This window comes from Pseudorca crassidens, chromosome 5, assembly GCF_039906515.1.
Source record: "Pseudorca crassidens isolate mPseCra1 chromosome 5, mPseCra1.hap1, whole genome shotgun sequence".
NCBI classification, from domain to species: Eukaryota; Metazoa; Chordata; class Mammalia; order Artiodactyla; family Delphinidae; genus Pseudorca; species Pseudorca crassidens.
This window is the reverse complement of record NC_090300.1, coordinates 42,355,719-42,382,662: the sequence shown is the minus strand read 5'-3', so window position 1 is coordinate 42,382,662 and position 26,944 is coordinate 42,355,719. Positions and strand designations below refer to the sequence as shown.

The 26,944-nt window shown below is 47.9% G+C and overlaps 1 protein-coding gene across 1 annotated transcript in view; it reads right to left on the bottom strand.

The window, feature by feature from the left end:
• Positions 1-611: 611 nt before the first annotated feature.
• The window catches only part of LEKR1 (leucine, glutamate and lysine rich 1), a 336,798-nt gene continuing 310,465 nt past the window's right edge, over positions 612-26,944 (bottom strand). The window contains exons 21-27 of the mRNA XM_067737845.1: positions 24,329-24,466; positions 21,904-22,077; positions 20,043-20,100; positions 12,951-13,094; positions 6,497-6,722; positions 3,614-3,923; positions 612-3,520 (exon numbers count right to left, since the gene is read on the bottom strand). The gene's annotated coding sequence lies outside the window, so the exon portion shown is untranslated. The remainder of the gene's footprint in view (positions 3,521-3,613; positions 3,924-6,496; positions 6,723-12,950; positions 13,095-20,042; positions 20,101-21,903; positions 22,078-24,328; positions 24,467-26,944) is intronic.

The following is a 26,944-nucleotide window of genomic DNA, read 5'->3' as shown; positions in this document are numbered from 1 at the left end:
ATGAACTGGGGCTTGTTCTGGGCTAGTGAGAGGGAAGCTCACACGAATGTTGGCTGAGTATTTCTAAGGTTACTGAAATGGAGCTAAAATGATCATAAAAATAAAAAACTGTCAGATTCTTTCCCTTTATTCTAATCCCAAGTCTCTTACAAACTCTGTGCCTGTGGGCAATTTGGGGAAGTTGTGTAACCTCCCCGAGGCTCATCTCTCCACTTTTATTTTTTGTTAATTTTTTATTTATTTATTTTATTTATTTTAAAAATTTACTTATTCGGCTGTGTCGGGTCTTAGTTGTGGCACTTGGGATCTTCGTTGTGGCATGTGGGATCTTTGTTGTGGCGTGCAGGCTCTAGAGCGCACGGGCTCAGTAGTTGTGATGTGTGGGCTTAGCTGCCCCACAGCACGTGGGAAGGTGGATTCTTTTTTTTTTTTGGCTGCATTGGGTCTTCGGTGCTGTACGCAGGCTTTCTCTAGTTGCGGCGAGTGGGGGCTACTCCTTGTTGTGGAGCACAGGCTCTAGGCACACGGGCTTCAGTAGTTGTGGCACATGGGCTCAGTAGTTGTGGCTCGCGGGCTCTAGAGCGCAGGCTCAGTAGTTGTGGCGCACGGGCTTAGTTGCTCTGCAGCATGTGGGATATTCCTGGACCAGGGATCAAACCCGTGGTGTCCCCTGCATTGGCAGGTGGATTCTTAACCACTACGCCACCAGGGAAGTCCCAGAAGGCAGATTCTTAACCACTGGACCACCAGGGAAGTCCCTCTCCGCTTTTAAAACAGGATCATAACTGTAATGTGCTGTAAAACCCAATGCCTTGCACAGTGTTTGGCACATAGAACAGCCTCAATTAAGGTTTGATGTTTGTGTGAATGCAATACAGGGACTGTCTGACTTAGTTTGCTTTTCCTGTAGCACAGAGCACGCTCTGGACTTGTGCATGATTAATGAACATTTGTGACTTTGAGGTTGTCTTTATAGTTAAGAATGAGGACAAGCCCCATTAAAAAAACAACCCCCCCAAAAACAAACAAACAAACAAAAAATCAGCTCCACTTAAACACAGAGAAACTCCTGTTAAGAGAGCCCGTGATTTGCTGCAGAACCCATGGGGCGTTGTGGTATTGGAATTAATAATAAAGGTTTGTTAATTCTCTGCCTTTGCTCCGGCTGCCTTCCAAGATGTAATGTGGAATCCTGCTGTTTCTGCTCCAGATAAATCATTGATAATCTTCAACCCAGTGAGGGGCAAGTCATGGGGACGTACTCCCGTGTCCACGGCGCTGATGAAATCAGATTTCTTGGAACCCATTTACCAGCAGCTTTGAATCGGCCAGATTGCTTGCTGAGCCTAAAATATTGCACACACGTGGCGACCTTGACTTGGCTGTTCCCATGAATCCTCTTTTCCCTTAAGCCATGGTTGACGTTTCCAGGTCAGATGGCAGGGATCGGGCTTCATCTTTATCTTTGCACTAATAATTATTGTCCAGATCTGGCCCACTCTCTGTGCACACTCACTTCCTGGCATTGATTCTGCTCTGATGGGAGCAGAGAGGCTGGGGAGGGGAGAGGAAGGCGGCTATAGGTGACTCTGAGGGCTGACACCTCCTCTTCTCTTCTTGGTTCCTCCGCTGGGGCTACTTTTGGGTAGCAGAACATTTTTTCCCCCACCTTCTGTCCACTCATCCATCTGTGCTTTCCTTTGTTTATCCATCCATTTATTTAAAACACACGAACTGAGACCCTGTTGAATGGAAGCATTGTGGTGGCTGTGAGGGTACACAGAGAGGAGGGGAGATTTGGACTTGGCTTTAGAAGAGCTGAATGCAGGCAGAGAAAAGAGACATGAACCTAAACAGGGCCAACACCCCCAAATGCCAACAGTGGTTACCTCCAGGTAGCACATTTGAGCGGTTTTTAATCTCTTCTTTGTGAGTGTCTGTGTTTCTAATTTTTCCTTCAATAAGCACATATTAATATTTGTGTAACAAAAGTTATTCAAAACATGAGGACATGGTAAACAGGTGCTAAGTGTACAGGTGCTAAATGAAAACACTGGGTAAGTAGAGAGGAGGAAAGTGGTATTTCCAGCCCAGGTGGATTTGAAAGGGTCATCGTTGAGCTGGGCCTTGAGGCTGGAGGGAGACCTTGCAGTGGTTGTCTATGTGGTGCCTTGCCCAGCACCTCTCCTCTCCTCTCCTCTGACTAGCTCCCCTCTCTGTGGCCTGCAAGGAGGTACCTCTTTCCCAGCTGACCTTGCCCTCTTCCCCATGGTATCATGTGGCTCTTAAGAAAGGCCCTTGGGACTTCCCTGGTGGCGCAGTGGTTAAGAATCCACCTGCCAATGCAGGGGACACGGGTTCGAGCCCTGGTCCGGGAAGATCCCACATGTGGTGGAGCAACTAAGCCCATGCACCACAACTTCTGAGCCTGTGCTCTGGAGCCCGCGAGCCACAACTACTGAAGTCCGCGCGCCTACAGCTCGTGCTCCGCAACAAGAGAAGCCAGTGCGATGAAAAGCCTGCTCACTGACCCAACACAGTTTATTTAAAATTTATTTAAATAAATTTATTTATTTAAAAAAAATGAAACGCCCTTATCTGAAACCTTGGGAGGGCCCATCCCGGGGGCAAGCGGGAAAGCTAGAGACACAGATTTCAAAGGTGAGGGTTAGAGGCCATGCCCTCTGCCCTCTCGTTCTATAGATTCCCTGAGTAAACCAAGGACAGGCAGCTAGATCCTAGGCCTCGCACCATTCCAGCTATGTGACATGCTGGCAGCCGCACACTCAAATCATTCTGATCCCTCAACCTCTGCCCCCCAGCCCACCCCCGCTTCAACATCTTGTCTGCTCAAGAACAGTGTTCAGAGAATACCGGCGGCCACCCAGCTCAGGCGTTTCTCCTTGGGGAGGGGGTCCCTGACCCCAAAACCACGCCCAGCCCGGATCGACTGGCCTGACTGTGACTCTGGCTGAGACAGGGGCTGTCTGGACGCATGGGTGGAGGCAGCAAGGTCACGTGGCTTGTTTCTGTTTCATCTCACTCAGTTACTTGAGCAACAAGAGACAGCAGGAGGCCAAGCACGCCCATCACGGCCTCATCCATCAGTCCCTGGAGAGGCGCAGGGGGCGGAGGCAGCTCTCGGAAGTCAGGAGGCGAGGGTCCTGCCCAGGCTCTCCTGGTCCCTGGCTGGCTGCACGACTTACCTCCCCCCTGGGCCTGTTCTAGACAGAAAGGGCGCCAAGTGCTCTCTGGACGCAGCTCAAGGAGGCGTAGAGGAGCACAGTCCTCTGGGGAGAAGACCGTGCTGCTTCTGCTCTCGGTGGCTTTGACAACTATCTGTCGGCCAGTCTTCTGCGACTTAACTTGTCCCTTGCCACCTGTGATGCAGGAATGTTTGCTGACCAGACAGGCGACTGAACTCCAAGGAGGCCAGCACTTGGCAGTGCCTGGCCTACCAGGATGGATATTTCTTTAGCTGGGGAAGGAGGTAAACCTGGCTTTGGTTCCTAAGCATGAACTTGTGGAAGAAAAGAGATTGAGAAAAAAGATAATCACGAGCAGCTCAAGTCTACAAGTATCTGTAACAAAAATATATATATAAAAGTAATACCTCCGGCACGGTCTTTGAAATTCTCAGAAAATTGTTTCATCCATTCTCGTGTCACGTTCTCATAACCATGCAGAGAGGCAGGCAGAGGAGACAGGATGACCTCCATGCTGCAGCGGAGGACGCTGAGTTCCAGGGAGGCCGAAGGTCCCAGGGTTTCTTGGATAATGGCTGAGCCAGACCTGGACCTCTGCCTTCTGGCCTCAGGACCTTTTCCTTAGACATGACCCATGAGAGCTATTACAAAGCAGAAGCATTCTCCAGCCTTGTTTGTGGTCATGATTCTCGGACTTAACACACATCAGACATCTTTCTGAAGAAGAAAGAAAATAAAGGTGCATTCACCCAACGAACAATTTTACTGCGCATCTCCTATGTGCCAAGCTCTGGGCTAGGCAGCAAGGATTCAAAAATGAACAAGGTGTGGTCTCCACTTCGGAGAAGTTCCATCTATTAGGCACTTACTCTTGCTTAATTAAATCTCCCATTTTGGTGTTGGATGGAATCACCAACCATGAGATCCTCAGAGTAAAACCTCCCACTCAGCAAGCATTTTCGTATCCCAACAGAACTCCAGCAGGCTGCAGCTATGATAAGAAAAGGTATGCTTCTCCTAAACTTCCTGGGAGGGTAACCAGTAACAGGCAGCAAAGATGAAAATACTTGGGGGCTTCCCTGGTGGCGCAGTGGTTGAGAGTCCACCTGCCGATGCAGGGGACACGGGTTCGTGCCCCTGTCTGGGAAGATCCCACATGCCACGGAGCGGCTGGGCCCGTGAGCCATGGCCGCTGAGCCTGCGCGTCTGGAGCCTGTGCTCCGCAACGGGAGAGGCCACAGCAGTGAGAGGCCCGCGTACCGCCAAAAAAAAAAAAAAAAAGATGAAAAGACTTAAGCAGATGTTAAAGCCACTCCTGGCTCTGGGATGGCACCTGGGCTGCAGGGAGGTGAGAGAGGCCCCCTGGCCTGGTCAGGAAGTGCTTCCAGGAAACCAGTGGGAAGCAGCCCCCTGGCCTAAGGCTCAGGGGCTGACACGGCGTGGGAGAGGCAGCCTTGAGAACAGGTGCAAAGGGATACCAAAGGAACCTGAAGTCCTTTCTCTGAACATGCACAGCCATTAAAGTCCTATTTCCACAGATGGGGACTTGGGGGCCACACCCCACCTACAGCAAATCACTTTCTGACTTGATGTGTAGAATCTAAAAGGCAGAGGGGGACTTCCCTGGCGGTCCAGTGGTTAAATCTCCGTGCTTTCACTGCAGGAGGCACAGGTTCGATCCCTGGTCGGGGAGACTAAGGATCCCGCATACCATGTGGCAGCTCTGACAATGGGGGGCCTGTCACTGCAGCCTAAGGAAAACTGTTTAGCATTTTACCTCTTTCCCTACACTGGGGCCAACGGTGCCTTGTCCTAGGAAGAGAAAAAGTGTTCGACAGCTTTTAGACTCTCTTAAAGCAGCTTTTATCTGCTCAGTGACATGGCAGTGTGAGGACACATTTCCACCTGAAGAACCCAAACTTTCCAGGTCTAAATAGGTTCCAATGATACACTCTTAACTGACAGGAAACAACCTCTACCTTAGATTTCTGCTTTCCTCTGCAGAATTTGTAGCCCAGCACACACTGTGGGTTAACCTCGGCAGCCCCAAAGACACAAGGGAAAGGGATGCAGAAAAACCCCACGGCTGAGTGAGTTGATGATACAAGCAGGGACATCAGAAGGCAAGTTAGGGCTCAGGGGTTTCAGTTGTAATGTATAGGGATGTAACCCGTAACACGTCGTTTTGTTTTGTTTTGCTTATTAAGACCACCTCTCCCATCTTTAAAACAGCAAAGAAATGCTATAAGACCTGGACCATTGGTGCAAGTGACAAGCGGAGTTGAATTATCCTCGTGGGATAATCATGCAAAATTAGACCTGGAAAGTGGAAGAGGCCTTAGAGATCATCTAACTGACTGATTATTTTTCTGTGAAGAATCTGAAGCCTCCATCATAAAAATAATAAGAGCGGGGACTTCCCTGGTGGTCCAGTGGTTAAGAATCCGTCTTGCAATGCAGGGGATGCCAGTTCAGTCCCTGGTCAGGGAACTAAGATCCCACATGCCACGGGGCAACTAAGGCCGCATGCCACAAGTAGAGAGCCCATGTGCCCTGGAGCCCGCGTGCCACAACTAGAGAGAGAAAACCCGCACGACAAGAGAGAGAAAACCTCCACAACTAGAGAGAAGCCTGCGTACCTCAACAAAAGAGCCCGCGTGCCACAACTAAGACCCAATGCAGCCAAAATAAAATAAATAAATAAATATTAAAAATATAGTAAGACTTGTTACCTACCATTTATTGGCCTCCCACTCGGAACCCAGTGCTTGTGTAAAGAACCTGTACGAGCTTGCTAGGGTGGCTGTAACAAGGTACCACAAACTGGGGGGGGGGGGGGGGGGGGAGGTGAGGCTTGAACAACAGCAATTTGTCTCACGGTTCTGGGGGCTACAAGTTTGAGATCAAGGTGTTGGCAGAATTGGTTCCTTCTGAGCGCTGACTGAGAGAAGCCGTTTCATGCCTCTCTCTCCTAGCTTCCAGTGCTTTGCCGGCAATCTCGGGCATTCCTTGGCTTGTGGAAGCATCACCCTGACCTCTGCTTTCATATTCACCTGGCGTTCTCCCTGAGCACATGCCTGTCTGTGTCCAAATTTCTTTTTTTAAATAAGGACACAGGTCAGATTGAATTAGGGCCCACCCTAATGACCTCATCTTCATTTAACTAACTGTATCTGCAATGACCCTATTTCCATATAAGGTTATATTCAGAGGTACTGGGGTTAAAGTTTCAACAAATGAATTTGGTGGGGGGAGGGACACAATTCAACCCATAACAGAACTCTACTTACATTGTATCTGGTCCTCAGAGCAAGGCTGCAAGGTTGGCATGATCCGTATTCTACGGATGGGTCAGGCCCCGCTCGAGAAGTGGGCAGCACCGAGGGGCACAGCCACGTGGCTTTGAAGAGCTTGGAGTCTGGAGCCAGGTTGCCCGGGTTGGTGGCCCAGCCTCACCTCCCGTGAGTTAACGAATGTGGGACACTGTTTCACCTCCCTGTGCCTCAGTGTCTTCATCTGAAGAAACAGGGAGAATATCATTTCAAAACCTTAAAAGTTCCAAATGCCAAAATGTATAACTCATTTGGCAGCAAAACCTGATCTGAAATAAACTCATTTGCTAGAGAAACCTGTCTTGAGTTACATGAGGCTACTTTATTTATGCACTCTATACATCTCACTACAGAAATATGAGTACGTTTGATTACAGGATGCTGTCACAGATGCTACAGGACATTATGCAGCCTACAGTACATGCAATGCATTTGCTTTCTCAAGTCCCCAAGTTCTGACACACCAAACACTGCTGGCCCTGAATATTTTTTTTGGATACATCTTTACTGGAGTATAATTGCTTCACAATGCCGTGTTAGTTTCTGTTGTACAACAAAGTGAATCAGCCATATGCCTACATATATCCCCATATCCCCTCCCTCTTGCGCCTCCCTCCCACCCCTCTAGGTCGTCACAAAACACCAAGCTGATCTCCCTGTGCTATGCGGCTGCTTCCCACTGGCTATCTAGTTTGCATTTGGTGGTGTATATATGTCGATGTTACTCTCACTTCAACAAGCTTCCTCCTCCCCACCGTGCCCTCAACTCCATTCTCTCTCTATGTCTATGTCTTTATTCCTGCCCTGCCACTAGGTTCATCAGTACCACTTTTTTTTTTTAGATTCCATATATATGTGTTAAAATACATAAGACTTTACTATATACATACATAGTATACAAAAATAACATACATATTTGTTTTTCTCTTTCTGACTCACTTCACTCTGTATGACAGACTCTAGGTCCATCCACCTCACTACAAATAACTGTTTCGTTTCTTTTTATGGCTGAGTAATATTCCACTGTATATATGTGCCACATCTTCTTTATCCATTCCTCTGTCAATGGACATTTAGGTTGCTTCCATGTCCTGGCTATTGTAAATAGTGCTACAGTGAACACTGTGGTACATGTCTCTTTTTGAATTATGGTTTTCCCAGTAGTGGGATTTCTGGGTCATATGGTAGTTCTATTTTTAGTTTAGTTTTTTTTTTTCTTTTTTTTTGCGGTACGCGGGCCTCTCACTGTTATGGCCTCTCCCGTTGTGGAGCACAGGCTCCGGACGCGCAGGCTCAGCGGCCATGGCTCACGGGCCCAGCCGCTCTGCGGCATGTGGGATCTTCCCGGACCGGGGCATGAACCTGTGTCCCCTACATCGGCAGGCGGACTGTCAACCACTGCACCACCAGGGAAGCCCTAGTTTTTTAAGGAACCTCCATACTGTTCTCCATAGTGGTTGTATCAATTTATATTCCTACCAACAGTGCAGGAGGGTTCCTTTTTCACCACACCCTTTCCAGCATTGTTTCTAGATTTTTTGATAATGGACATTCTGACTGGTGTGAGATGATACCTCATGGTAGTTTTGATTTGCATTTCTCTAATAACTAGTGATGTTGAGCATCTTTTCATGTGCCTCTTGGCCATCTGTATGTCTTCTTTGGTGAAATGTTTATTTAGGTCGACTGACCACTTTTGGATTGGGTTGTTTGTTTTTTTGATATTGAGCTCCATGAGCTGTTTGTATATTTTGGAGATTAATCCTTTGGCTGTTGTTTCATTTGCAAATATTTTTTTCCATTCTGAAGTTTGTCTTTTCATCTTGTTTATGGTTTCCTTTGCTGTGCAAAAGCTTTTAACTTTAATTAGGTCCCATTTGTTTATTTTTGTTTTTATTTTTGTTACTCTAGGAGGTGAGTCAAAAAAGATCTGGCAGTGGTTTATGTCATGGAGTGTTCTGCCTATATTTTCCTCTAAGAGTTTTATAATATCTTGTCTTACATTTAGGTCTTTAACCCATTTGGAGTTTATTTTTGTGTATGGTGTTAGGTAGTGTTCTAATTTCATTCTTTTACATGTAGTTGTCCAGTTTTTCCAGCACCACCTATTGAAGAGGCTGTCCTTTCTCCACTGTTTGTTCTTTCTTCCTTTGTTGTAAATTAGGTGACCATATGTGCATGGGTTTATCTATGGGTTTTCTATCCTGTACCATTGATCTATATTTCTGTTTTTGTGCCAGTACCACACTCTCTTGATTACTGTAGCTTTGTAGTATAGTTTGAAGCTGGGGCGCTGATTCCTCCAGCACTGTTTTTCTTTCTCAAGATTGCTTTGGCTTGGGCTTCCCTGGTGATGCAGTGGATAAGAATCTGCCTACCAATACAGGGGACATGGGTTCGAGCCCTGGTCTGGGAAGATCCCACATGCCATGGAGCAACTAAGCCTGTGTGCCACAACTACTGAGCCTGTGCTCTAGAGCCCATGAGTCACAACTACTGAGCCCGAGTGCCACAACTACTGAAGCCTGCATGCCTAGAGCCCGTGCTCCACAACGAGAAGCCACCACAATGAGAAGCCCACACACCACAATGAAGAGTAGCCCCCACTCGCCACAACTAGAGAAAGACTGCACGCAGCAACAAAGACCCAACGCAGCCAAAAATAAATAAATAAATAAATAAATAAATTTATTAAAGAAAAAAGATTGCTTTGGCTATTCAGGGTCTTTTGTGTTTCCATACAAATTGTAAAATTTTTTTGTTCTAATTCTATGAAGAATGTCATTGGTAGTTTGATAGGGATTGCACTGAATCTGTAGATTGCTTTGGGTAGTAGAGTCATTTGCACAATGTTGATTCTTCCAGTCCAAGAACATGGTATATCTCTCCATCTGTTTATGTCATCTTTGATTTCTGTCATCAGTGTTTTATAGTTTTCTGAGTACAGGTCTTTCGCCTCCTTAAGTAGGTTTATTCCTAGGTATTTTATTCTTTTGGTTGCAATCGTAAATGGGACTGTTTCCTTAATTTCTCTTTCTGATTTTTCCTTGTTAGTGTATAGGAACGCAAGAAATTTCTGTGCGTTAATTTTGTATCCTGCGACCTTACCGAATTCATTGATTAGTTCTAGTAGTTTTCTGGTGGCATCTTAGGATTTTCTATGTATAGTATCATGTCATCTGCAAACAGTGACAGTTTTACTTCTTCTTCTCCAATTTGGATTCCTTTTATTTCTTTTTCTTCTCTGCTTGCCGTGGCTAGGACTTCCAAAACTTTGTTGAATAAAAGTGGCGAGAGTGGACATCCATGTCTTGTTCCTGATCTTAGTAGAAATGTTTTCAGTTTTTCACCATTGAGTATGATGTTTGCTGTGGGTTTGTCATATAAGGCCTTTATTATGTTGAGGTAGCTTCCCACTATGCCCACTTTCTGGAGAGTTTTTATCATAACGGGTGTTGAATTTTGTGAAAAGCTTTTTCTGCATCTATTGAGATGATCATATGTTTTTTATTCCTAAATTTGTTAATATGGTGTATCACATTGACTGATTTGCATATATTGAAGAATCCTTGCATCCCTGGGATAAATCCCACTTGATCATGGTGTATGATCCTTTTAATGTGCTGTTGGATTCTGTTTGCTAGTATTTTTTCAGGATTTTTGCACCTATGTTCATCAGTGATATTGGTCTATGATTTTCTTTTTTTGGTGATATCTTTGTCTGGTTTTGGTATCAGGGTGATGGTGGCTTCGTAGAATGAATTTGGGAGTGTTCCTCCCTCTGCAATTTTTTGGAAGAGTTTGAGAAGGATGGGTGTTAGCGCTTGTCTAAATGTTTGATAGAATTCACCTGTGAAGCCATATGGTCCTGGATCTTTGTTGGAAGATTTTTAATTACAATTTCAATTTCATTACTTGTGATAGGTCTGTTTATATTTTCTAATTCTTCCTGGTTCAGTCTTGGAAAACTGTACCTTTCCAATAATTTGTCTATTTCTTCATGGTTGTCCATTTTATTGGCATATAGTTGTTTGTAGTAGTCTCTTATAATCCTTTGTATTTCTGTGATGTCAGTTGTCATTTCTCCTTTTTCATTTCTCATTTTATTGATTTGCATCCTCTCCCTTTTCTTCTTGATGAGTCTGGCTAAGGCTTTATCAGTTTTATTTATCTTCTCAAAGAACCAACTTTTAGTTTTATTGATCTTTGCTATTGTTTTCTTCATTTCTATTTCATTTATTTCTGCTCTGTTCTTAATGATTTCTTTGCTTCTACTGACTTTGGGTTTTCTTTGTTATTCTTCCTACTGGTCCTGTTCACTGAAGAAATCAAAGAGGAAATAAAAAAATACATAGAAACAAATGACAATGAAAGCACGATGACCCAAAACCTATGGGACGCAGCAAAATCAGTTCTAAGAGGAAAGTTTATAGCAATTCAGTCTCACCTCAAGAAAATCTCAAATAAACAACCTAACCCTACACCTAAAGCAACTAGAGAAAGAAGTCCTGAATATTTTGAATTAAGTGATTGTGAACCTGCTGTCTGTGTGTCTATCTATCACAGGAGTGTAATGAGGATTAAATGAGTTAATATTTGCACAGTGCTTAGAACATTACCTGGCACATAGTAAGCACTATGTGCATCTATTTTAAATAAAATAATAAAAAAATAATGACTGTCTTGTTTAAACCACTCAGGTGGTAACCAGGAGAGAAGGTTCTGGCCACTGAGTGCAGGCATGTCTGACACTGGAAGCTGTGCTTTCTGTGTAGCCTGAGCCACCTCTGACACACCAGGGCTGGGACTCATGTCCTTTGGTCCTTAAAACTAGCCTTGTTTATACAGTAAGCTGAAGCACTCTCTACCATCTGAGAGGATTATTCAGTGAAACCAGGTCTCCTATCTGTATTAGTTGGGTAGGGTTGCCATAATAAAGTACCACAGACAGGGTGGCTTAAACAACAGAGATTTATTTTCCCACAGTTCTGGAGGCTGGAAGTCTGAGATCGAGGTGTCTGCAGGTTTTTTTTCTGAGGCCCCTCTCTAGCTTACAGATGGCTGCCTTCTCCCTGTGTCCTCACATGGCCTTCCCTCTGTGCGTGCCTGTGTCCTAATCTCGTTTTCTTATAAGGACACCAGTCATATTGGATTAGGGCTCATTTAAAGACCTTATTTTAACTTAATTATCTCTTTAAAGTCTCTGTCTCCATATACAGTCACATTCTGAGGTCCCAGGGGTTAGGACTTCAATAAATGAATGTGGGGGTGTGGATCACAATTCAGCCCCTGCCACTCTTTTAAGACACTAGATGAATCTACCTCTCACACTAGCTGTACCCCACACACAGGCTGGCTCATGCCTGCCCCAGTGTTTTTCGAAGTGTGGTCCGGGATCACCTAGAGCCCAATCACTTGGGCCCTTAATAAAATAAGGCTGCCCCCCTAGCCTGTGAGTCAGAATCTGGGGGAGGGGATTGCAGGCCCCAGGTACGGAGCTTGCTTGTGTTTTACATTTATATAAAGGCTTGGTTTAATTAAAGAGATTCAGGAAGAGCCAGGTAGCATGGTAGCTCCCACCCCATCCCCACCCGACCCCACCTCTGACACCCCACCCCAAAAATGGGTGAAAGAGGAGCTGGAGAGAGAGGGGCAGCCCTATGGGAAGTTGGAGGGGAGAGCACAGTGCATCCTGATGGCTCCTATAGTGTGGGTCGTCCTACAGGGCAACATAGAGCCTACTTTCCCACTCGGAGCCTCGGGGTCCCCTTCAGCGCAGACAGGCAGAGCTTTGCAGCGTAGGTGCCAGCAGGGGAGGCTGTCCTCCCAGGCAGCGCCAGGGTGCAGCCTGACCTCGGGCTCCAGTCATTTCCCGTGCGCAGCACCCCTGCCCCTCTCCCCAGCTCCTGGAGACCTGGAAGCTTTCCCTTGTCCCTCAGATTAGCAGAAGACCTGAGCCTTGGATCCTATTTAAGAGACAGCGATGGGGCATTTTCCAGAGCCACATGCTGAAGCAGGGAGCAGAGAGTGAGGTAGTTCCTGCATCCGCGGACTCTGCTCCAAAACACCCAGTGATATCGCGGGAGGCGGGGTCACGCTGGCTCCCTGCAAGCTGATGTCGGGCGCGGATTTACCATTCGCACGAGCACAGCCGATTAACCACGACCCAACCAACGTGAGCCTCTAGAGTGGGTGTCTGCTGCAGGTGTGTGTGCACACGCCCTGTCCTACACCCGTGTCTGGGTGGTCACTAGCAAAACAGCGGTGAGCCGGACCCTAACCAGAAAAGGTTTTCCCAGCACCATGACAACCATCAAAGCGAATGGCGATAACCCATCCTTCACCTTTCTTTGCTGGTTCTGGCTTAGATTCCTCATGTCTTAAAATACCTGCTTGGCTGGCAGTGACTCACCTGGACTGGCATTGAGCAGAACAGCCAGGGGATGCTTTTTCTGAAGAACCGTCACAAACCTGCACAGCATCTGAGGTCTTTCATGTCACACATTGTTCCTGTCAAAGCGGAGACGTATTTCCTACTCTCTCGTCAAGGTTGGAGCTGCCAAAGAAAGTAAAGTGATTAGGATGTGTCAAGCTTTGGCACATGTCCTAAACAGCGTTTAAAGAAATCAGGTTTATCGGAGAATCTCTACCGCATCCTCTACCCAGTGCAACAGGGGCCTCATTTTTGATAGGACACTCTCAAAACTGAAAGTTCATAAGTAGAATCGGTCACCTCCGTGTCGGGTCCTCTAGTGGCATCTCAGGCAGTGTCAAGCTCTAATTGTTGGGATTTCATGAATTCTGAGTACTTCACTGATTTAAGAACTCTCTGGAAGCTGGTAATTTTGAAACTGCATTGTTTGTAAACTTGAATTAATAAAAAGGGTCAAGAGTTTTACTGTCCAGTAAACTGTATTTATTCGTCCTCTCTTGATTCCACCTGAATTCCACAGGCTGTAAATTGTGGTTTATTGGAAGTCAGACCTGGATTCAAATCATAGGCTCGCCACTTATTAGCTGCGTGACTTTGGCCAAGTTACAGCACTTCTCTGAATGTTTCCTCGGCTGCCAAAGTGGAATTGATACGACCTTCCACATTGCATAGTAGTGAATATTGAAAGAGATCACGAATGTCACAGTTGCCAGCACAGAGTCTGACCCATAGAGGTGCATTCCTTTTCACGTCTCTCCCTTTCCCCCTGCTATTTGAAATGAGCATCATTTCTGGCTTACTAATGTTCTAATATTGGCACATTTTAGTATGTGGTTTTGCTTTTAGAAGGTCATAAATAATCCTCCAGGAAAAATTAGAAACGATCAGTATACAGAGCCCAAGGCCAGCAGTCGTTGAAGTGAGGAGAGGTGGTTTGTACGCTCAGACAGAAAGACGGGAGCAAAGACACTTGGCAGGAGTGAGCAGCTGCAGTTTCCTCTTGAAATCTTCCTTAAGAATTCTCTGTGAAGTGTGATAAGTCGGGGGCAGCTCCAGGGGCACAGGCAAGGTCCCCGGGAGCCCAGCCGTCCCCACACGCGGCCTCCATCCTACACACCATCCCCCGCCATCCACCCCTGGTCAGGTCCAGCTCCAGTCCCCGCTGACTTCTCCAGCTCTTCCCATCAGAACCTCAGCTTTTACTATTTGCTGCGTTTCCCCCTCATTCTTTCATCTCTTTGGTCTCAGCTTCCCGCCAAAGAAAGGACGGGTTTGAGCCCCGCTACACTCCTTATTAGTTGGGTTATTATGGGTAAATTACTTAGCCTCTTTGAAACTCAGTCTTCCCGTCTGTAAATGGGGATCCTACCTCGTTAGGTTGTTATAAAGACCAATGTGAATAAAATGCATGTCAGAGTATTTTGTAAAGTGCTGAGAAAAAAAAGAATTCAAACCCCTCTTAGCACGTATACCTCACTGGCACACAGCAGGTGCTCAAAAATATACGTTAGGTTACGTTTTGATGACAAACCTTTGCCATAGGAATGCCGTGCAACACTCCAACGCCCCAGGGGTCGTCCCAAACAGTCCTCCAAGGGGCCCAAGGGTCTCTAGGTGGTTTCTGCAGAGAATCTGACATTTGCTGTGCATTCACCGTGTCCAGGCTCAGGCCCAGGGACAGCTTGTGCAATCTCCAAGGGATAGGTATTAACCAAGATTCCTTCACCACGTGTGCGGCAAAGGAAGCCACCCCAAGACTAATAATCCAGATATTAGTTTGTTACCACCATCTCTTACACGGAACTTAATGCCAGCAAAGCGCCTTCCCTCCTGTACATTCGGGGAGCCCCTGGGGGAAGATGTCTTACCCGTTCTCACCAACAAATCCATGGCTGGGTGCCAGGTCCCACCCCTTTCCCTGCTCTGCCTCTTCGTCCAGGCAAGACTGCACCGTGGAGAAGATGCCTTTCTCCTTGTTATGCTCGTTTCTGGGGTCCCCATTACGGTGAGCTTGTACCTCTGCAAACAATCTGTTAGCTTTTAGAGACGGCTTTGCCCGGGGATCAGACTTGGGGTAGGGCCCAGGATAGATTAGCCGCTGTTAGCACAGTGTACTCAAACCTACTCCCTTCTTGGACCTGCATGCTTTGCCCCTTGGCGAGCTCACCATGCTGGGCTCCTGGCAGCCACTCCGACCCCTGGGGTTTCCCCACTAGCTTAGCAGATGGGACTGAATCCCAGTGCAGGCTCCAGCTACACCAATGAAGAAAGGAAGGCTCAGAGGGGAAAGGAACTTACCCAAGGTCGTGCAGCCAACAGGCGGCAGACAGCCAAACCCAGAGCAAAGTCCAAATCCCATGTTCTCTCTGATCCAAATCCCATGATCAAAGTGGCAACGTGACACGCTGTTCTGACCCTGGCGTCCCTACAGCAGGGCACACTGTGCTGGTCAGTGTTTACTGTACGTACTTTTCTCCTCCCCGGAGACTTCAGTCTCTTTCTGCTTGGTTTCTATTTGGATTTATGCTTTCAACATAAAAAGCTGGGGATTCCTTGCCATTTCACCCTCTTAGCTCCCTCCCATCAGACTCATAATTTATCTCCATGTTATTTGGCTCGTGGTTAAAAGTACCGTGGTGCTTATACAGATGAGAGAACAAGCAGGTCAGCCTTAGCCAGGGTTAGCAGGTCTGAGAAAAACACAACCCCCTCGGCTCGGTTCCCGAAGCCCCTACCACTTGGCCACCCTACACCAACCCTCTGCTCCAGCAGAAAGGTCCTGACCCTGAGTTCTCCTCTTTCTGTCCGCAGTGTAGCCTGGTGCCCAGAGGGGTGGGGCCTGTGCCCCCATGTGCTCACACTAACACAGCTGTCCCTCCCAGCCCATTCCAATGACCTGGCGTCTGCCCCCTTTCCTCATTGATACTCCAGTTCCCAGCAGGGATCCACACCCAGTCCTGGCCCCAGCCCTCTTGGCCCAGGACCTCGACTTTCTATTGTGGCCTTGCCAAAGCTCTTCTTGGGGAGCTGGATGTCTCTTTTTCCCAAGATGCTGCCAGGGGACCTGCCTCCATCTAAACAAACCTTCTCCTGACCCCCATTTCCTCCCCAAGCTTGAACTCTCTCGACTGCCCTAGACTTGGGCTGTACCAGCTCCACTCATCAGATGAGGAAACTCTTTTTTGGGAGGGAGGGGACGCACACCAGCCTGGCCTCCTGAGCTGGCCACTTCCTGGGGTCAGGCGACTTGTCACTTTCTTTGGTGGGCTCCTAATGTACCAGCAGCCATGGCTCTTGGGTGCTCAGTTAATGCAGGGGTGAGGGTAGGGGGGACTGAGTCTTCAGTTGGACTTCTTAAAGACCTTATTTTATACCACATACCCCCCACCTCACATTCCTGGTCCTCCCATTCTTTCTTTTTCTCCATAGCCCTTATCACCATTCTGATATGCTATGGGTCCCCCTCTCCAAGTAGAGAAGTGAGCTCCCTGAGACCTGAGGCTGCTTTGCTTGAGCACCTGGCCCATGGTGGGTGCTCAATAACTCTCTGTGGAACGGAGGAGTGGAACGCCCGCGGCCTTGGCAGGCAGCACCCGAGCGCATACACCGAGGCGCTGGGAAGGCCAGGAGCTCTCGTTTCTCAGCTGTCACAGAGGCCAGCTGCCTCAGGGCTGCCAAAGAGGATTTCTACGCCTGCTCCATCTTAGCCGGGGCAATAAAACGTCTACCAGGGCTTCCCAGCACTGCACTGGGTGTGGGAAAGGCAAAGCCTTCCGGCAGCTTCTTAACCTGGCTGGACTCAGCCATCCACCCTGCTAAAAAAGGGACTGTCCCCTCTGTTCCTGCGCCCCCTAAGCCTGTCATAACCCAACCCAGCGGCACCATCTCTCCTTCCCAGACACGAGCTGTCTTACCCACCTTTACACCCCAGTGCCCGGCACAGTGCAGAGAAGCTATGAAGCCTGTGATAGATATTTGATGAATGCCTGGATGCCACGTGAGAAAGGCAGCCCCTTCTGAATTAATTATGTGACGCAAAATGCCAGGGCAGGATGAGTTTATTTCTCCTTTATTGTGATTAATGATTTTATTTTTCCAAAGAGTTTTTCAATTCTGAGATTTAAGTTTTTTTTTTTTTTTTTTTGGCGGTACGTGGGCCTCTCACTGACGTGGCCTCTCCCGTTGCAGAGCACAGGCTCCGTACGTGCAGGCTCAGCGGCCATGGCTCACGGGCCCAGCCGCTCCGCGGCATGTGGGATCTTCCCGGACCGGGGCACGAACCCGTGTCCCCTGCCTTGGCAGGCGGACTCTCAACCATTGCGCCACCAGGGAAGCCCAGATTTAAGTTTTATATACTGTAAATTTTAAGATATCCCTCCTTTCAAAAAAGACACAGCATAAATTTTAGAGTAAAACTGATCGTTATGTTTTCTCTCCCTAGACCTTAAATATCTCCTTTTATTGAGGGCCAATGTTTTTTAAAAAAATAATGTGGAGTGTTTTATGATACTGAAAATAAAAGTCTGTGAGGAAAAGCTGATGTTGCCTTTACTATCTCTCTTGGAATAATTAAACTTCATATTTATTACAAAAAGCTTTTTTCTAAAAAACAAAAAACAGGCAACAACTAATTATCCAGTTTCTCTTGGATTTAGGAGAGGGTGATTTACTTTCAAAAGAGGAAATAAGACACAGAGAAAAAGTAAGACAGTTGTTGTCACATCCAAAAGAGGAGAGACCAAACAATTTCTAAATGGAACTATTCATGGATACTAAATAGTACTAAGTTTTAAACCAGACTGGACATTTAATTGATTATATTCCTCAAATTCAATGATCAGAAATTAATTTAGTCAGTGTGGTAAGAAAATTTAAGAAGAGAAAAATTCTGCTTTATGATTTTCTTTTTTTTTTTTTAATTTATTTTTGGCCGCGTTGGGTCTTCATTGCTGCACGCAGGCTTTCTCTAGCTGCAGCAAGCGGGGGCTACTCTTTGTTGCAGTGTGTGGGCTTCTCACTATGGTGGCTTCTCGTGTTGTGGAGCACGGGCTCTAGGCTTGTGGGCTTGAGGAGTTGCAGCATGCGGGCTCAACAGTTGCGGCACGTGGGCCCTAGAGCACACGGGCTTCAGTAGTTGTGGCGCGGGCTCTAGGGAGTGCGGGCTTCAGTAGTTGTGGCTCGCGGGCTCTAGAGCACAGGCTCAGTAGTTGTGGCACATGGGCTCAGTTGCTCCGCGGCACGTGGGATCTTCCTGGACCAGGGATCGAACCCATGTCCCCTGCATTGGCAGGCGGATTCTTAACCATTGCACCTCCAGGGAAGTCCTATGATTTTCAACATTAGTTATCTATGCTGATCACAGTTTATGGATAAGTGTACAGGTGCCAGTTCACTTCATGTTGTGGAAACACTCCATTCGTCCCTGAGAGTTTTAGAAAGTTAAACCCCAGAAGGCAGAGTGGTGTTCCTCTGTTGTGCCTGCTTACATAACAACCAGTACGGCATTTCTGCTAACAGCATCCAGATTGTTTCTGGGGGGAGCCATGCCCCACCCCACTCTCAGTTCCAGAGGTTAGGAATAGTCATGTGACCTAGGCTTGGCCAATCAGGAATTGACTCAGAAGCAGGGACACGAGTAAAGCCGGGCCAATAGGAATCTGATTTGGGATTGTTGCTGGTGCTATTGAAAAAGGTGTGCTTTCCCTTTTGGGATTGCTAACACTTGGAGCTGCTGCCTGAGACTGAAGGCAACACAAAGGAAAGCAGACAGATGGTAAATTCAACTCACACTGCAACTTGGATGTATCAACAAACGTAGTTTCTCTAGCTTACCCATAATCAATCTGGCCCTCCACTGGTTAGTAGGGGTTGAAACCGGTTTAAATCTTGGTGCAATCCAATAATTCCAATATCCTCTTTGAGAACATACTCAGTTTCTCAGAGGGCCTCCCCCATCTCCTGCTCCACCAATAAAGACGATGGTGTCTGGCCAATATTCACCTGTATCCTTCATTATGGCTGACCTTGCTGATAAAATACTGAGATATGCCTGGAGCAGCTGGTAAACAGGTGCTGCCTTGAATTCCCTAAGCATCTCCCACTGCCCCCTCCCTGGGACGTTTCCCTAAGCTCCCCACAATCCATCAGTGAAAACGTTAATCCTGGACACAGCAGGGCACTCCGTTCTGACTGGTCAAGGTCTGACCTGTAAGATTTTTAAATGTTTTGGCCAACATCCCTGTAGGGTATATACAGTGGGGGTAGAAGGAGGGACTGTGCTTCTGCATCCTCATGGTGTTGAGCGAAAGGGAACTCCTGGCCTTGCACGCACCCTTGCGTATAGCTGCCCAGTGTCTGTGCATGTCAGAACAAGGTCCACTTTTTGCCTGGACTGGGTGTGCTGCCAGCCTCTGATGTGATGTCTGTGGATGGCGAGTTTGTAGTCGATCCCCAAGTCTGAGGCAGTGCTCCCTGGCTGACGTAGCCTCTTCTTTGATCTTCCAGGTGCTTCTGACTTCTGGCCATGAATTCCTATCAGTCCTGGTCCCAGGGGTCCACCCTGCAGCCTGTACCACTGTGTCACCCCACCACAGTGATCACCCTGGTAAGCTGGCCACAGACTTGCTGCTACATCTGGGTAGGTCCAAGCTACACGGGGACCTAGCATAGCTTAAAAAGTCCATTGTGGGCCTCCCTCTGTCAGACCAAAATCAGGCTACCCAGGCTCTCCCTCTCATACTTCTGGAATCGTGGCAGCGGACAGGGTCTTCCCATGCCTGTGGGGCTAATCATTACTTTCCCACCACAGTTGCTCCTCCCAGGCCTCTGGTCTTGTTCTGCTGCTTCTGTCCTTCCACAATCCCCCTTTCTCCCTCTGTCTGGACGTCTCATACATAAAACTCAAGGTTTAGTCTACCAAACCCAGTCCTTGCTCTTCTAAAGAGGAAGGTAATGGAATGTAGAGGCTATTTTCTCAAGGTAAGAGCTTGGATTACAGGGCTCTCATTTTGCTACAAACTCTATTTTTGAATGTCAGAAGCTGAGTGTTACTTTTTCTTTCTCTTTGCATACCTTCTGGAAAGAATCTTCATCCCCTCCTCCAAACTTGAGTAGACTAGATTCATATGCTCTGAAAGGCAAAAGAGAAAAGCACGCTAATAACTTCAAAACATAATCCCTATGCCTTCTGACAACATCTTTCAAGCACCCTAACCTAACCATGCCTGAAGCCAGTAGCCCAGTTTAGCAAACCAGTGGATTCCATCTTGGGTTTAGCTGGTTAGAGCTGGGTTTCAGTTACTTGCTACTTGGAGTCCTGACTGACGCGGGAATAACAGCAGCTATTTCACATGGTTGTGTAGCATTCTGCACAGCTTCACATGCAAGTGGGGCTGGTTAAATGCATTTGATGGTCAGATTGCTGCCATGGCTAGAACCTGACAAGGACGAACCTGGTTTTGAAGAACTCCCCAAGTCCATTCCTAAACCTTGCAAGTGCATTGCTTCCTCTCATACGGTAGAAGGAAAAGAACGAAGAGAGAGGAATCTTTCCTTTGGGTTATCTAGGTTCAGAATCACCTCTCCTCCCATTCACCCCTGTGGAGGCTCTACTGAGATCCCATCCTATTAACCCTTCCTGCTTCTCCTTAGCCTTTAAACATGTTTCAGTTTCCCATAGCAAAAAAGACAACGACAAAAAACTCACACCCAGGGACTTCCCTGGCAGTCCAGTGGTTACGACAATGAGCTTCCACTGCAGGGGCTGGGGGCGCGGGGTTCATCCCTGGTTGGGGAACTAAGATCCCACATACCCTGCAGCTCGGCCCAAACAAACACACAAACGAACAATCAAAAAAACAACTCACGCCCAGTTGTAACTTCCCCTTGCCTGCCAACCAACTCTCCTGCAGCAGTGGGCCATATCTACTACCACTGCTGCTCCTCTGCCCGGACTCCATTGACTTCTAACCCACCGTGGCTTGGTTTCTGCTCTCACGTCCCCAGCGAAACTGGAGTCACACGCGTCAATAACTTCCTCATAGTTGAGATCAACAGGCACATTCCAGGACTAGTGCGCTGAACCCCTCTGTGTCATTTCCCACTCCCAACCACCTCCTGAGCCTGGATAATCTCTTCATTTGGACTGTTTGATGCCACTTTTTTTTCCAGTTTTCTTCTCGCTTCTCTGCCCCCTCCTCAGGATCCCTATTTGATCCGTAGAAGCTGGTGCGTGTCACGGTTCAGTTCTCATCCATCCCATGATCTTCTCCGTCTGCCTGCTCTCTCCGGGTCATCTCAGCCCCGCCCCAGCTTCAGTGACTACCTGTGTCGACCCTTTCCCAGTGGGCTTCTCCGGGCTTCTCTCCCACGCTTGGCACCTACGCTCCTGACTGCCTCCTGGCTGTCTTCCCTGGAAGTTCCACAGGCACATTAAAATATATATTCAAAATGCGCCATCTTCCTCTCAGACCAGTTTCTACTCCTTTACTTGCTATCACAGTAAATGGTATCACCATCCGTGAAGCTGCACAAACTACCTGGGAGTCCTGAATTCCTATTTTCCTTTCCCCTTTCCCTGCTTACTGAGGCAGACCCCTTGTACCTGGCAGTATATAATGGGTCCCCCAAAGCAGTGTGTGTAAACGGGTGAATGAACTATGGGGGACACAGAAAACCAGGGCTCTAACTTGAGTCTAAAATTTTTTTTTTTTTGCGGTACGCGGGCCTCTCACTGTTGCGGCCTCTCCCATTGCGGAGCACAGGCTCCGGACGTGCAGGCTCAGCGGCCATGGCTCACGGGCCCAGCCGCTCCGCGGCATGTGGGATCTTCCCGGACCGGGGCACGAACCCGCGTCCCCTGCATCGGCAGGCGGACTCTCAACCACTGCGCCACCAGGGAAGCCCCCGAGTCTAAAATTTGATGCCGGTTTACCTTTCACAGTTTTTCACTGCTTCTTCCTTAACAAGAGGGACCATCATTGTACCAGGTGGTCTTCACCGCTGGTCATCTGTGATTCAAGATGGCTCCAATCTGTTACCTTAGGCGCTTAACCACCATTCCTTCTTGTCCACTTAACCCCATTGCTCCTTCTTGTGCCTGTCCCGCCTAGGAAAAGAGGAGAGAGGCCCCCGTGATAAAGTAGAACTTCAAACGTAAATTGCACCACCTCGCAGAACACATTTCACCCTGATAAGAGGTCCCGATGTATCCCTGCCGCCACCAGGAGTCACAGTGAGGGCTGGGAGGGGAGGAAGGAAAGAGGGAGGGGGAAGGACGGGGCAGTAGGAGGAAAGATAAACAGAGGTCATTTCCTCCTTTCCCTGTCTTGCCAGGTCACGTAACCCTGTGTGAGTCTTCCCAAGTGCTGCGCTGCGCGCGGGAAAGTACCTTCCCTCTCTTGCAGCCGACTTCTGCCTGGAAATGAGTACCCTGACTGTCTCATGAAAGCCTGTGCGCCTAGCACTTTCGACTTCTCAAAACATTGCATGAATATGTTTGAGTGACTTCCAGGTGCAGGCTTTGTGCTAAGCAATGTGCACCTTATCTCATTTAAGCACTGCGACCTTAGCAGGTAGGTCCTGTTTTTTATCTCCGCTTTGCAGACGAGGAAACTAGGGCTTAGAGAGGTTAATTGCTTCACAAGGCTATCCAACTAGCAGTGTAGTCCTGCAAATCATCAAATCAAACCCAGGTCTGTATCATTCTACGTGTAAGTCTGGGGTGGCCACGGTTACACTGCTTCTGATGTATTCGTGGTTATCTTCCATACCATACATACATTTAGGACATGGTACATCCAGGCGCCAGATAAACGCTCGGGGAAGTAGTGCCTAAACCACGCCAATAAGTGCTGGATCTGGTCCCAGCCGGCAGAATTCAGAAATGCAGCTTTAGGCGGTTCCCAATGGTTCCTTGTATCTCAATTTCCTCATCTGTAAAATGGAGGCGCGAAGCAAGCGCCCTCCAAGGAGCCTGTAGCATTCTGTGGCTCTATTCCAACAGTGCAGTGTCCCCAACACGCTGCCAGGAATCTGGACGGAGAGCGTGATCAAACGGGCAGTGCTCTCTGCGGGCGCTCCCCTGCCCTACCGCTGACGCGTGCGCCCTCGCCCGCCGCCCTCGCGCCGAGCCCAGAGCAACGCGGCCCCTCTCCGAGCATGTGCAAGCCCTGGTGGCCCGACTGCGGGCCGCGGGTGCAGAGACGGCTCCCTCCCTCGGCGCGGCGGAATCAGTGCCCTCGGTAGGGATGGGGTGATCCTGCCAGAAACGAGCCGGGCCCACGGGGGATGCGCCTGGCCCTCGTTGGGAAAGGCCACAGCCTCCCCCAAGGCCCCTGGAAAGCTGTTCCTGTGGGGGAGAGTGTGTTACAGCCTCCGCGCCCTCGCTCTGGACGTGCTGGGCAGCACAGAGAGGCCGTTCTTTCCCAACACAGATGGAAACGCTCCCCTGGCACTGCTGCCTGGGGTGTGGAGGAGGGGACGGCCCCGCAGCTCCGCCGACTCGGGAAGCCGGGGAGGACTTTCCTCTCGAAAACCATACTGCTGATTAAAATGAAAACGTCTAAGGTCACCGAGGACATTTATCCAACTAGGAGCGGGGAATGGGAGGTGTGAGACATCACCTGATAGTAGAAGCTCCTAAAGGGCAGCTGGCACTGCAGGGAGGCCCACCCTTCATTGCTGCTTAGGGATGAATAACAGAACCTAGACAGCTATTTTTACACTGGTTGAGAGAGAGAGAGAGAGAGAGAGTTGCGGGAGGAGGTGGGAGCAACAGGGGGGAGGACCTAGGGAGACAGCAAGTGCAGCCTCTTCCCTACTCATCCCGTGAGCTTTCTTATTCCTCTTCCCAATGCGGATTCCCTCCCCGGAAGTTAAGAATTATTTATTACTTTGAAATCAGAAAAGGAAGAAGGACGCTAATCAAAAAGTTCTCTGAACGGTGAAAATAAATGAGATCTCAACATTCTGAAATTGCCCCTGTCGTCGGTCCCCTCAGTCCTTTCTCCCCTTGTTTGCCATCTTTTGAATGTCCAGGTCCGAGGTTATGGATCTGAATTTTCTTTTCCCTACTCAGGGATCATGGAATGGCCTCTAGGAGGTTTGGGTCAGTGGGCTGAAGGAGACAAGGAAGAGGACCCCTTCTACCAGGATGCTATTCAGGTTGTCAGTTTACTGTATGACTTTGTCCTGAAAGCCCTGCTTCTTCAAACGGGGATTTTTAGACCATGGTAAGTTCTGGGAAGGCAGAAGGATGTCCAGAAAGGGTGGTTGCTTTCAATGTTCAGCTGATACGAGGCAGCCAGAGCCTGTGCCTGTGCTTTCGTCTGTCAGAATAAATATGGTGCTGAACTCACCAGTCCAAGGAGATGTGCTATGGGAGACGGTCGCAAGCTGCATGGGGAACCACCGCTGACATCAGCTCACTTCACACCACTCAGGCTACTTTGATTCCATTGAACTTCATTTCGTTTCCTCCCCAAGCCCTGACAAATCTGGAAAAAGGAGGCACAGAAAATAATTTCAAAAGTTAAACGAGGCATGAAATGACCCCTGACATCAAAGGGAGGTTGTAGAGGTTACCATCTTAAGAGTTTGCTTAGGGGAACCTTTTAGAAGTTTTTGTCTGAGAATTATGGTGACCAAAACCAGAACAAAACAAACCCCTTACTGAGGAGGAAAGGTTACTTGGAGCTCTTTATTTCATTTGGCACTTCGAAGATTCACCAGATCACAATAAGGGTATAGGGTTGGGGATGTGTGTGGGGGGGATGAACGTGCTTCATCTGTGACTGATGTCTCCCACAAAGAGAAGAAAGTAATCTTTCCCTCTGCAAAGGGAAGTTGGAAGTCAAAGCTGTGGACAAGCATCTAACCCAGCAGTACCACAGCCTCCCAGGTTCCAGCACAGCTGGGCTCTTAGATATTCATCCACTTCTTCCAAAGGCAGGTCAAAGAAGATGGTGTTTTATTAAGGAGACAGTATGATTCAGGGGCTCTTTCATAGCAGAAACCACCCCCTGCCCCGGCCGCCAAACACCCCCATTATCTGTATTCCAGTTCCTTTTTAGCCGAGGTTGAGGGGAAATGCCCCCAAATGATCATTATTATTGTTTGCATGTATGTTTGTTTATTCTGTTTGGCTTTTAAAAACACAGCAGAACTTCTGTATCCAAATGGATAAAGACCCTGAGAGCTTTCAGATCACTAAGAAAAGTGGGAGCACAGCCAGCCATATCCATCCCAGCGGACGATCCTATGCTAGTCCCCTCTCTTCTGTCCCCAGCAGGTTTAATTTAAGGTGGTCCCACACAGTATATTCAAGTGTGGGCAAGTTGATCCGTCCCTCCAGTCACCTTTACTCTGTGTCACTCTGTGTCCCTAGCAAGTTAACCCAGGTCTAAAGATCAGAAAACCAGGCTCCTGAAGAGATTAGGTCTCACAAGAGATTAGTATTAATAATCCGCCTTTGCATATATCCTATCAGCTATCACATTTATTTTTAAGAAATCTAAACTATTTGAGTTCAAAATTCAGTGTCTTTTTCCTGTAATATGGTACAGGAGAAAGGGTTCCGGGAGTGGCAACTTAGTTTGTATCTAATTTCAGCAAAATAATTGCAGACTGCTTCCAGCCTGAATAAGCAGTGAGGTATAGCTCCCAGTATTTACTTATTTTAGAAGCACTCCCTCAGGATGAATGCTAGCTATTTTCAGTTGCATGTGGGAAAACCAAGGGCACTGCCAAGCTGTGGTAAGTTGGCATCGTGTTATGAGCTGTCAACCTCGATACTTAGTTCCACTCAGATTCATTTCTGATTTTCACTTGGCGTGTAACCTTTTTCTTTATTCACTTTGGGGTCCTGATCACTTCTTCTGTCTGCCTCCGTACCTTCCCATCTATCTCTATCCTCACAGGCAGCTTTGGCTGAATCCATCTAATAATAACAGCATGAGTGCCAAGTGGGTTGTATAAAATCCTTAGGGAGAGATGTGAAATGAAGCACATTGTTCTTCAGGGCTCCTGGGGACCAGAGTGTACCCACTCACAAAAACAAACTAATATGCAGTGAAATTATACGTCTTTCCATATTATTTATGCAGAATGCGATAATGCTGGGATCGCGCCTGAAATAGCTATGGTACCTACGGCAGGCAGCCTCTAAAACGGCCCAAGGATCCATCACCTACTAGTTCTCTCATATGGGCTGGACCTAGTGACCCATATGGGCTGGACCTAGTGACCTTTTAGAAGACGACAAAAGTGATGGGATGTCACTCCTGAGATTAGATAACAGAAGACGTCTTTTTGTACATCTCTCTCTCTCTCTCCCTCTCTATCTCTCTATCTCCGTCTGTCTCTCTGCCATAACTGCCATGTTGCGAGCTTCCCTATGGATAGGCCCATGTGGTAAGGAACGGATGTCTCCAGCCAGGAGCCAGTGAGGACCTGAGGCCGGCCAACAGCCATGTGAGCGAGCCTGGAGGGGGAGCCTCCCTCAGTGGACCCTTGAGATGACCGTAGCCCTGGCTGACACCTTGACTGCAGCCTGTGAGACCCGGAGCCAGAGGACCACTAAACTATGTCTGGACTGCTGACCCACAGAAACTGTGAGATAATACATGACTGTTGTTTTAAGCACCTAAGTTTTGGAGTAACTTGTTATACAATAGAAATACTAATATTAATACTAATATTCCCTTAAGCAGGTAGTTAGGAGCTTCCAGTGACCTCACCAGAGGTCTGTCTCCAGCCTCACCTCCTGCTATAGCCCCCGCCATCACCTCTGGGCCCACTTTTTGGCTACATCTCACTCCTAGGTATTTTTGTGTCTTTATATGAGCTGTTTCTTCTGCCTGAAATAAGCAGTCTCCTCTTCTCCATATAAATTCCTGCTCACCCCTTGACACCTTGCTCAGATGTGTCTTCTGGAAAACCTTCCTAACCTTCCTAACTCCGCCAGACAGAGCTCC